The sequence below is a fragment of the Zingiber officinale genome, chromosome 11B (assembly GCF_018446385.1).
Source record: "Zingiber officinale cultivar Zhangliang chromosome 11B, Zo_v1.1, whole genome shotgun sequence".
Taxonomy (NCBI): domain Eukaryota; kingdom Viridiplantae; phylum Streptophyta; class Magnoliopsida; order Zingiberales; family Zingiberaceae; genus Zingiber; species Zingiber officinale.
In genome coordinates this window covers 19,382,984-19,393,078 of record NC_056007.1, presented here as the reverse complement: position 1 = coordinate 19,393,078, position 10,095 = coordinate 19,382,984, and the positions used below count along the sequence as shown (strand labels likewise).

At 36.7% G+C, this 10,095-nt stretch overlaps 1 pseudogene; it reads left to right on the top strand.

Moving 5' to 3' along the window:
• The first annotated feature begins 72 nt into the window (after positions 1-72).
• LOC122033822 lies at positions 73-6,513 on the top strand (annotated as a pseudogene).
• The last annotated feature ends 3,582 nt before the right edge of the window (positions 6,514-10,095 follow it).

Below are 10,095 nucleotides of genomic sequence, written 5' to 3'. Positions count from 1 at the left end.
TTATTATTATTATTATTATTGAATTATTTATTAAATAATGATAATTATAGATATTCCCAACGTTCCTGTGACATGCGCTAATTTGATGGATTTAAACCAACCAACGATCCGGATCCGAAACATCAAAGGGTCCGAAACCGATCCTCCGGCAGATCCGGATCCGGATCCGGATCCGAAAACATCAGAGGACCCGAAACCGATCCTCCAGCAGCTTGGCGTCCGAGTCGAACCGGTTGATCCTTTTCAGGACTCGCGAGCTCGAACTCACCGCAGACAAGCTCATCAACTTCGACGCCTTAAACTCGACGCATCCACCGGCGAGGTTCCATTCTCACCGGCGGCCGCGCTACGGCGCAGAAGAAAGGGCAGCGTGTTGATGACTCGGAGGTTGTCGCTCGTGTTCCCTTCTAGGCCGTCTTCCTCGCTGACAGCTTCAACCTCAGGTTCCGCCCCATCACCCTCGAGCGCCCCAAGGTACTTTCGGTCAAGGATCTATGGAAGCCTCCCCTACTTAGGGTTTCCCTTGAATACTCACTCGATTCTCTAATTGTCCATTTAGGTGCTGTTGCCTCTGGTGAACGTTCCCATGATCGAATACACTCTTTCTTGGCTCGATTCCGTCGGGGTCGAGGAGGTTTTTGTCTTCTTCTGCTCCCACTCACAGCAGGTGAAGGACTACTTGAAAGAGTCTGAATGGACGAAGCCTACATCCAGGTTTTCTGTCACTAAGTCGCATGACGCCATTAGTGCTGGAGATGCGCTCCGTGTGATATATGAAAAATCTGTGGTATGCTACTATTCTATTACAAGAATTGGTTGTAGTCTCCTGGTTGCAGAATTCATTCGAGATATTATTCTAGGAAATTTGCCAAGAAAGAATGTAAGTATCGCCGCATTTTCCTTATGGCTTCTTACTTTTGGAGCCTTCTTTCAGCAAAGGAAGATTAAAAAAAAAAAATCTTTTACTACCCTTTAAGGCATATGAAAAAGCATAGTTGTCAATCTTATTTTATTGGAGAATTTGTTGGTAGCAACAATCTTACAGAATACCAAAAACATTTGTTATTTAACAATCATGAAATGCTGGAGATTTAATGTATTCTTAAGTAGCTCAAATGGAAAAACTTGTCAATTTGTTATGAAGGTTTGTAGAGTTTGATTGAATAGAAGTAATAGGAGAAGCATAGAAAGATTAAATGTCTGTTCAAGAACAAAAATGACATTTGATTTTTCTAATAACATTTCTCACAGTAGATGGATTGGTGGTAGGCTGTACGTTAGCAGATTAGTCATGCTTTTATCAAAGTCTGTCATGCTAGGAATGAGTATCATATCTTCTCTAAACATACCAGCATTGCAGATGCCTCTCAAGTCTGAATAGCATACATCAGACAGATCTAAGACAGTTACCTTTTGCAAAGACCAAAAATCCAGCTGTGCCGAAGTGTGTCCTTGGTGGGTAATATTAACTTATAAAGCTTATTATAGAAAACAAATCATGAGATTAATTGTGTTGGAATTATGTAACTCGATTTCTTATCCCTAAGCTAATTGTTCTACCTATGGACACATGGGTAATTTATAGTATTTAGTGGATAAAAGATGATTGTGGACCCTGCAGCATAAGACTAGCAATTTGATTCATATGATGAATATCTTGATTTGTATGATGAACGTATTATATATATCCTTTAAAAGAACTTTCATATTGAAGTTGCAAATCTTTTATGTATTCTAGAATAAGTTTAGCCATTTATCTTGATTATTTTACATTTTCATGTCCCTTTAGATACATGGGGACTTTGTTCTCATTAGTGGCGATACAATTAGCAATCTGAACTTAGCTCAGGTCCTCCGCGAACACAAGGAAAGAAAGAAAAAAGATCCGCTTGCTGTTATGACAATGATCATTAAACACTCCAAACCATCAAACTTGACACATCAAACTCGGTTTGGCACTGATGAAGTTCTAATGGCTATTGATCCTCGAACAAAAGAGCTTATTTTTTTTATGAGGACAAGGTTAATCCTTCTCAGCGGGTTGTTTTTCTATTGATAAAACGTTGTTAGCCAACAATACTTCAGTTTATTTGCACAATGATAAGCAGGTATTTTTTCCCAACTTGTTGATATGCTTATTATATATCTTTTTCACTTGTGTTTCTTATTGTTTTACATCTACTGGTATTCTGGTAATTAATCGCTCATAGATGCACTGGTCTTATTGTTCAAGACATCCACAATCAATTAGAGGGCTTTTGTGCACAAATCAATCTGAAAATCTTGGTGCTGAAAGATAGTTGCATATGTATGTTTATGCTATTGTGGTTGGACATTATCTTTAGTAACCTGATTAAAGTTAGGGGCATATTGCCACTCAGGCCAAGTATCATGATTTTGGTGGCATGTGGAGACTGTACCCACAAGTGGCACATATATAAAGGTAGTAAGGCATTTAGCATGATTATTTTGGAAGCGTTTTAAAGGTAATTTTTTCCCCAATTAACATGTGGTTATCATTTGTTGATATGAAAAAGCATGACTCAATATATATTAAAGCACAGAGGAGATTTGTTTAATATGGGTAGTAAAATTAAAGAGAAACCATGCAAGGGATAGTGCAAATTGCAAAAATCATATAGGTAGCAATTGGTGAAAAATGAACCTGTATAATAAAATTGTTTAATTTCCTTACACTTATATAAAGGAAAATATTTTGTTGGTAGCTTCCTTAAAGAGAAAAATTACCTGAGCAATGTTTTTCTTGTACAGATGAATATATTTGATCCAAATACATCTCATTCATATGCATGACAAGACTAATAAAATAGGATGTAAGTATAAAGGTCACTCCTGTGTTACATCTCAGTACAATCGATGGGTCCTGTAAAGGCTATCTCAGTGGGTGTGACAAGACAAATAAAATAGGATGTAGGTATAAATGTCACTCCTGTGTTACATCTCGGTACAATTGATGGATCCTGTAAAGGCTATCTCAGTGGGTGTACCTTGGTTTACTGGAGGCAACAGGCACCACCTTGTTAGCGTTGGTTTACATTGAAATGCCAATGCACTCAGTTTTAGTTGTGATATTTCGGATCTGTAAAAAGTCATCTCAGATAGTGCATCATGGTCGGCTGTAATACCTAGGCACAATGTTATTAATGTTGGATTTACAATGCTATTAGTGATATTTTGAACGAGTATTTTGCCAGTTTTTAAAAGTGATTAAATAATTCTTTTGCAGGATTGCTATATAGATATCTGCTCTCCAGGAGTCCTCAGTCTTTTTATGGACAATTTTGATTATCAACATCTTCGCCGCCATTTTGTCATGGGTTTGCTTGTTGATGATGTGAGATTCACTTTTGATATTGTTTGCTTTTATACAATGTTACATTTGTTTCATGCTGTTTTTCCTAATTTTGGAAATTCTTGATAATTATGCATTATAGATTCTACCTTTGTCTTTCTACCTCTGTTTCTACTTGGAATTTGAGGATTCTGCTTGTGGTGCATTTGATTAGGTACTTCATACCCTAATGGTTGCCTTATCTTGGCATTGAGAATAGAGTTTCTGATTTGCAAGCACATTCAGTTTAGGATCCCATCAAAATCTCTTGTAAAAATTTAGGTGCTACTTATAGTATTACACTTTGTTGGTTTGTCAGTTTGGTGAAATGTCTGACAGATTAGATGCTGGTAATTCTTGGTCTCCAAGACTTGTTTATTACTTTTTTTTTTTTGCATAAGGAAGAAACTATAAAGTAACAGTGAAATTTCAGTACTTTCCTTTTTCAAAATTTTAATCTCTCAAGAATCTTCTTGTTCCTTGTTGCTTTGCAAACATTTTATGTTGCTTCTTTGATCAGATAGCTTTATCGGACAAGTGAATGAGTATACTACTATAGATTTTCTTCCCTGGAAGAATCCAACAACATCTAGGAATTCCAGAAATCTTTTTGCTATATATGTAAATTTTATTATCTTGTAACAATGTGTTACCATCTACACCTTAGGCAAGTTTATTTTGTGCGTCAAATGAAAGTCACCACTTTAATTCTTAAACTCCCTCTGATGTGAGGTAAAAATCATGGTTTAAAGTGTCGTGCTGAGACGGTCGAAACGGGCGAAACATCTCGTTCCGCTCGGCGATCGGCACGACCCCGGCACCAGACCCGCAACAGCTGCATGGTCGCAGCGGAAGGGTCGCTCAACCTTGTAACAGTAGCGGAGGGCTCGCATAATCCTTCCGCTGCAGTCGCAGAGGCATCGTGCGACCCTGCGGTTGCTGTAGAGGGGTCGCATGGCCAACGCGGTAGCGCCGAAGGAGTCACACAATCCCCGTGGCCATGGCTGAGGGGTCGCGCAACCCCGCGGCAGCGTCGAAATCGTGCGGGCTCGCGAGTGGTGTCGGATTTCAAAATTTTTTTAATTAAACTTAGGTTAATTATTTTAATCAACTCTTAACTATGATGGAGATAATCTAAAAAGGTTTTATTAAACTCTAATAAAATTATCTAATTAATTTTATATTTCATTCATTTTAATTTAAAAATTATAGTAAAATTTTTATTTATTTATTTATCTATTTTCATATCTTTTTCTTTTTTTTAAAGATTATTTTTTATATTGTTTATTTTTTAAATATTTATGTTAAATATTTTAGTTTTAAATTAATATATTTTATATTTAAAAAATACCGAAACTATATCGGCACGACACGATACGATACTGAAACCGTATCATTCCGGTCCAAGACCGAAACCTTGGCATGGGTCGAAATTTTAAACCTTGGTACAAATTGCATAAATTAATTTTGTACATTGAATTAGGTTTACTTGCATTCCTCTTACAGTCACACCTTGCACTCCCAGTCTTTATGTTTATGGCAAATGTAAGCTTGTAGATATATTTCATATTTCACTTGTAATTCAATTCTTGAAAATGTTCACAATATGATAATTATATAAACTTTTACTAATATCACCTGATGATATATTGCAGATCCTGGGTTACAAGATTTTTACCCATGAAATTCATTCAAGTTATGCAGCAAGAATAGATAGTTTCAGGAGTTTTGGTACAATTAGCAAGGACATACTGCAAAGGTGGACATATCCTTTGGTGCCAAATTTTCAATACTTTGGGAATTCATCAAAGGTGAAGCTAGATAGAGAGGGAATATACAAAGCATCTGGTAAATGTCTAACATCAATTAGAAGTTTTATTGATGATCATCTCTTTTCCTTATATGGTAATTATGTCTTCAGTTTATTTGCTTTGATGGAAAGCATTTGATGTAGTCCACCTGTCTTTAGATTATTGATTGAATAAGTCTCGTCTAGGTTGTAACTTAGAGCATGGCCTCACACTTTTTTTTGAATAGGACATTCTAAACCTTCCAAGTGAACAAATGGTATCGGACAACCATTGCTACTACTATAGATGAGCATGTTCAATTACATGAGGGTGTGTGTCTTTTAGCTATGCCTTCACGTTGGATGGGCACTTGTTCTCAAGTCCATTGATTGTAACCATATTAGTATTTTGATGGCATTGTACTAATACCAGCTCTGTGGTTTACTTGGGCTGGTTCCAGCACCATTGATCTGGTGGGAATTTGTTGGAAAATAGTAGAATCTTGGTTGGTCAAAGCTTTTATTCCTAATTTGCTTGAATCCTGTTGATCCAAGTTTCCTTGCCAATTTTTTGTTATGTATACTTTTGTTTTGTTTGATGGTTATAGCTTTTAGGTGTGTTTTACACGCTATTGATCTTAATTCATTTCAACCAATTACTGGGAAACTCATTTCAGTTTAAACAAATTTCAATCATATTATCAAATCAGTTTACCTCTGGGCAATTTCTTTGGCAAAGTTCAACTTATTTAAGTAGAATAAAAAAGTTGAATTGGTGAATGTCGACCAATTATCACACACTATGACAAATCAGAAACCTGCTTGTATCACTTCAATTTGATTCTTGAATGTGTTTATTGTTCATTGAAGTTAAATTTTTTTCCTTTTTGGTTGATATACTGTTAATTTTTTTCCTTCAGATATTGTTTAAACACGATCTGCACGAATAGGTGTTGTTACCCTGATTGGAAGTGGAACTACAATTGGAAACCATAGTGTTATAACCAACTCGGTAGTTGGTCAAGGTTGTACACTTGGGAACAATGTATGCATCAATGGTTGTTATATTTGGGATTATGTCGTTATAGAAGATGATTGTAGATTGAATCATGCTATAGTTTGTGATGGTGTTCATCTAAGAGCAGGGGTAGTCTTGAACCTGGAGTCATTTTATCTTTCAACGTAATGGTGCTTATGCTCAACCCACGGTTCTCCTTTGGTATCTATTTTCTTGTAGTTAATTAGTTAGTGCTTCTTTTCCTTGTTTTGCATAACCTAGATCATAACGTCCATATATCCAATTGTTCATTGCTAGTGTTAGCATTTAATGAGTTTAGTCCTACATTACTAGTAGTTCTCAGTGATATGTATACATGGGTTGTAATATATCTTTAATGTACAATTTTTGAAGATTATACGAATAAAAATACTTTAATGTATTGACTATAAATGCATATTACTTGGATATATAAAAGATCAATGGCATAACCTTAAACCTTAAACATTAATTTGTGGCTAAATCCATCGTACCAATAACCATGGTCTGAAATTTTGTGCCCTGTTTGGCAACATAGTTGAAACATGAAAGCTACACTTAACTTAAATTATCAAAATTTGACACTAATTGGCATGTGTTACGCCTTCCATGTGGCTTGTGTTTAGGAGTATTTTTCCATGATGTTTTACACACTTCCTCACGGATCAATGCATGTGCCATAGTATTATATTTTAGAATTAAACAAGTTGATTAAAAGTGCAAAACTGAATTCATTTTTTGCTTGTTCTAATATGTGTTGAAGTGTGGAGAAATGCTTAATTCAATTACTTTCTTATTTTTGGAATAAAAACCCTACGTAGAAGGGGATTAAAGGAGCAAATGAAAAGGGATTAAAAGAGCAAATTTCATTTGAATTCATCTTAACACACTTGGCCATATGTTGAAGTATATTGAGCATTGGCATGGTATGGTACAATGAAGTTTTAATTTAATGCACTATTTTACTGTTGTAATCTTAAATTTGTTGAAAATTATTGAAGGATTGATGTCCACCTAAATTCATCTTGGTACATTTTAATGTGTGTTGTAGCATTTCGGCAGTCATATTATAATACCAAAATTGTATCAGTATAGTAGAGGATCGAAACGTTGGCATGAAATAATACTTTAAAGCCTTCTAATAACCTTTTTACCTTGTTTCCCTCCTCAAGCTTGATGACATGGGGTGCCTATTCATTTTGTACCCCTCATTGTTTTCTCTGCTCCTTGTATTGAGTTGCATCCTTAAGCTTGCCTCCTTTTCCTCCTAGCTCCCTACTACTCAAAGTACACCTCCTTATTCACACTTCTATCAATTTACATCACCCCTTCCCTCTCCATGTCACTCCCCTCCACTAATCAAGCTATCATAGCCCTTCTGCCTTGAACCTCTCCTCGCCTTGTTACTATGTGCCTCTTTTGTATTTTCTCCACTATATAGGATGTTTTTTTTTATATTAGAATTTTGGGATAGTTTTGATGTGGTAAACCAAGTTCAGTTAGATCCTATTGTGTTTGATCATTGTGTCTAAGTGTATAGGAGCTTAGAACACAAGAAGTCGAGTGGAAGACGTAGCTAGCGAGAAGGACGATATTGGAGAGAGTCGACGAGCTCGGTGTGTTTGAGGGACGAGATGCTGTGAAAGAGTACACTGGAGGATGAGAAGGAGCTGCGCGGCGTTTCCGAGGGACGAAAAGCCAAAGCAGAAGCTTGCTCGAGGAGAAGGCCGGAAAATGAGTTCGGGTGAGTCCTATTCTGGATGACCGAAATCACCCAAGTGAACGAAGTAGTGGAAGAGTCAATGGAGAAGTGTGGAGCTCGGTAGCAGCTGTTGAAGGCGCCTTCAATCAATGGTATTGAAGGCACCCTTGCGCCTTTCTGGTTGTTAGAAGGGCAACTGTGGGCTCGTGAATATAAATATTCCCAGATTGAATGATATAGCGTCTTTATTTTCCTATATAATAGAGGGAGGTTTCTTTCATGACATCCAAAGATAAATGAGTAGCATAACTATGGATTGGCGTCATTTTCCTGACACACCTTCGTCATTTCTTTCATGGCATCCATTGTCAATCTTATAGTGTTTCTTACTCCCAAAGTGAGAATGACAAAGCGGTCATATTGTCTTCCACGGTCTAGTGTAAGCTTCCATATTCATCATGGAATGTCTTTACTACGAACACCAGTGTCTAGTTCCGATTAACGTACGTTGATCAACTTAGGTCGCTCATGGAGTGGTCTAAATTTGCCCAAACATCCTTGGCCGGAACAAAGAGCCTCAGGAATGCCTTGAGGAATGCTCATGGAGTAGCCAAAGGATAATCGCTTCCACGAACTTCTCCCATTCCCGACCAAAGGACGTGAGGGAGATGCAAAATAAAAGATGTTGTTTGGGGTTCAAAACACTCTGTACGTTGATCAAGGATGATCGCTTGTGGAGAACACTATACCATATATTTACATATGGTATACAATGGATTTAACCAGCTTTTATAGCAGTTATACAATACATTTAGACCAATTTGACAAAATATTATCACTAAAATTATATTTCGATTACAACGTCAGTTTAATATTGTACATAGTGTTCACAGTGTTCTGAACCGCAATTGTTTACTTCGGCAATCAGTATTTGTGAAGTAATATATTATAATCAACTTCGATAATAAATTTAATGTAGTAAATACTAATTTAGACTTCATAAATTAAAAATTGCGGGCCTCACTTTTAATTTTATCTAACGTTTTACTTCGTAATATAAATTTGATGAAGTAATAAGTCACAATATCAAACTAATATATCAAAATGTTGAAGTAATAAGTTTGAACCGGTTTAAAAAATTTTCCTTGTTGAACCAGTTAATTTTTTCCACGCGTGAACCTTAACCCTGCACCCTCCTTATTGTTTTCTCGCCGTTTCTCTTCACTGCGCCCCTCTTCCCTCTTCGTCATTTTTCGCCCGATGCACACCTTTGCTCGGTGACCTTCGAGTCCCCCCGCGACGGACGGAGATCCACTTCACCCAGCGACCTTCGAGTCCCCCCTCCCTCCCCGACGCACGGAGATCCTTCTCCCTCCCCGACGCAACGAGATCCTTTCCTCTCTACAGCGCTAGGTTTTGTTCCCTTTCCGACCCCTTCTTTTCTTTCCTCTTTGCCTCTTCGTTAGGTTTCTGATTCTCCCATGAAATTTTTAGTACCATAACAGTTGGATAAAACTAATGAATCAGTAGGGTTTTTTGGGTGGATTTTGACAATTTTGGGATGATGAGACGCTTCAAAGAGGACTGTGTTATAGTGACAAATCAATTTCCAAATTTAGACAGGTTATAGAAGATGTAAAAATACTTTAAGATGTAAATTTTGTCAAGATATAACTGCAAACATTTTGGTTTTTTTTTGTTAATGTGTAGAGGATAGGATGTGCCAAATTAGTGAGAACTCCTAGTAGTTTCATGTTTCTTTTGTAATTTTATTCGTTCTATCTTCTTGGTTCAAAGCCTGTAAATGGATAAAAGTTATAAAGTGATATTAGGGAATGATGTTTCCATCAAATTGTTGCTCTCTTTGCTTCTCCCTCCTCCATCTAATCATCTGGTTCTTATCTCAAGCTCTTGTTATACTAATCTTTCAAACCGTCTCACAAAGAGTAGGAGAGGTAATAACAATTTCAATTTGGCTCTTTCCCGGCAGCTTAAGCCTTTTGGATAGGTGATCATTGGTGAAACTTTAGAGAATCAAACCAGATATCAATCAAAGTACCAAATAGAGAAAATGAAGAGACAAACCTTTAGTTGCTTAGTAATGAAAATCTATATATCAATATACAAGTAGATATGTGCTCCAAAGGTCCTATTATTTAGTTTTTTGATCATTCATAAAGTTCTTTAGTTCTTATTCTTGTTAGGGGTTTTTTTTC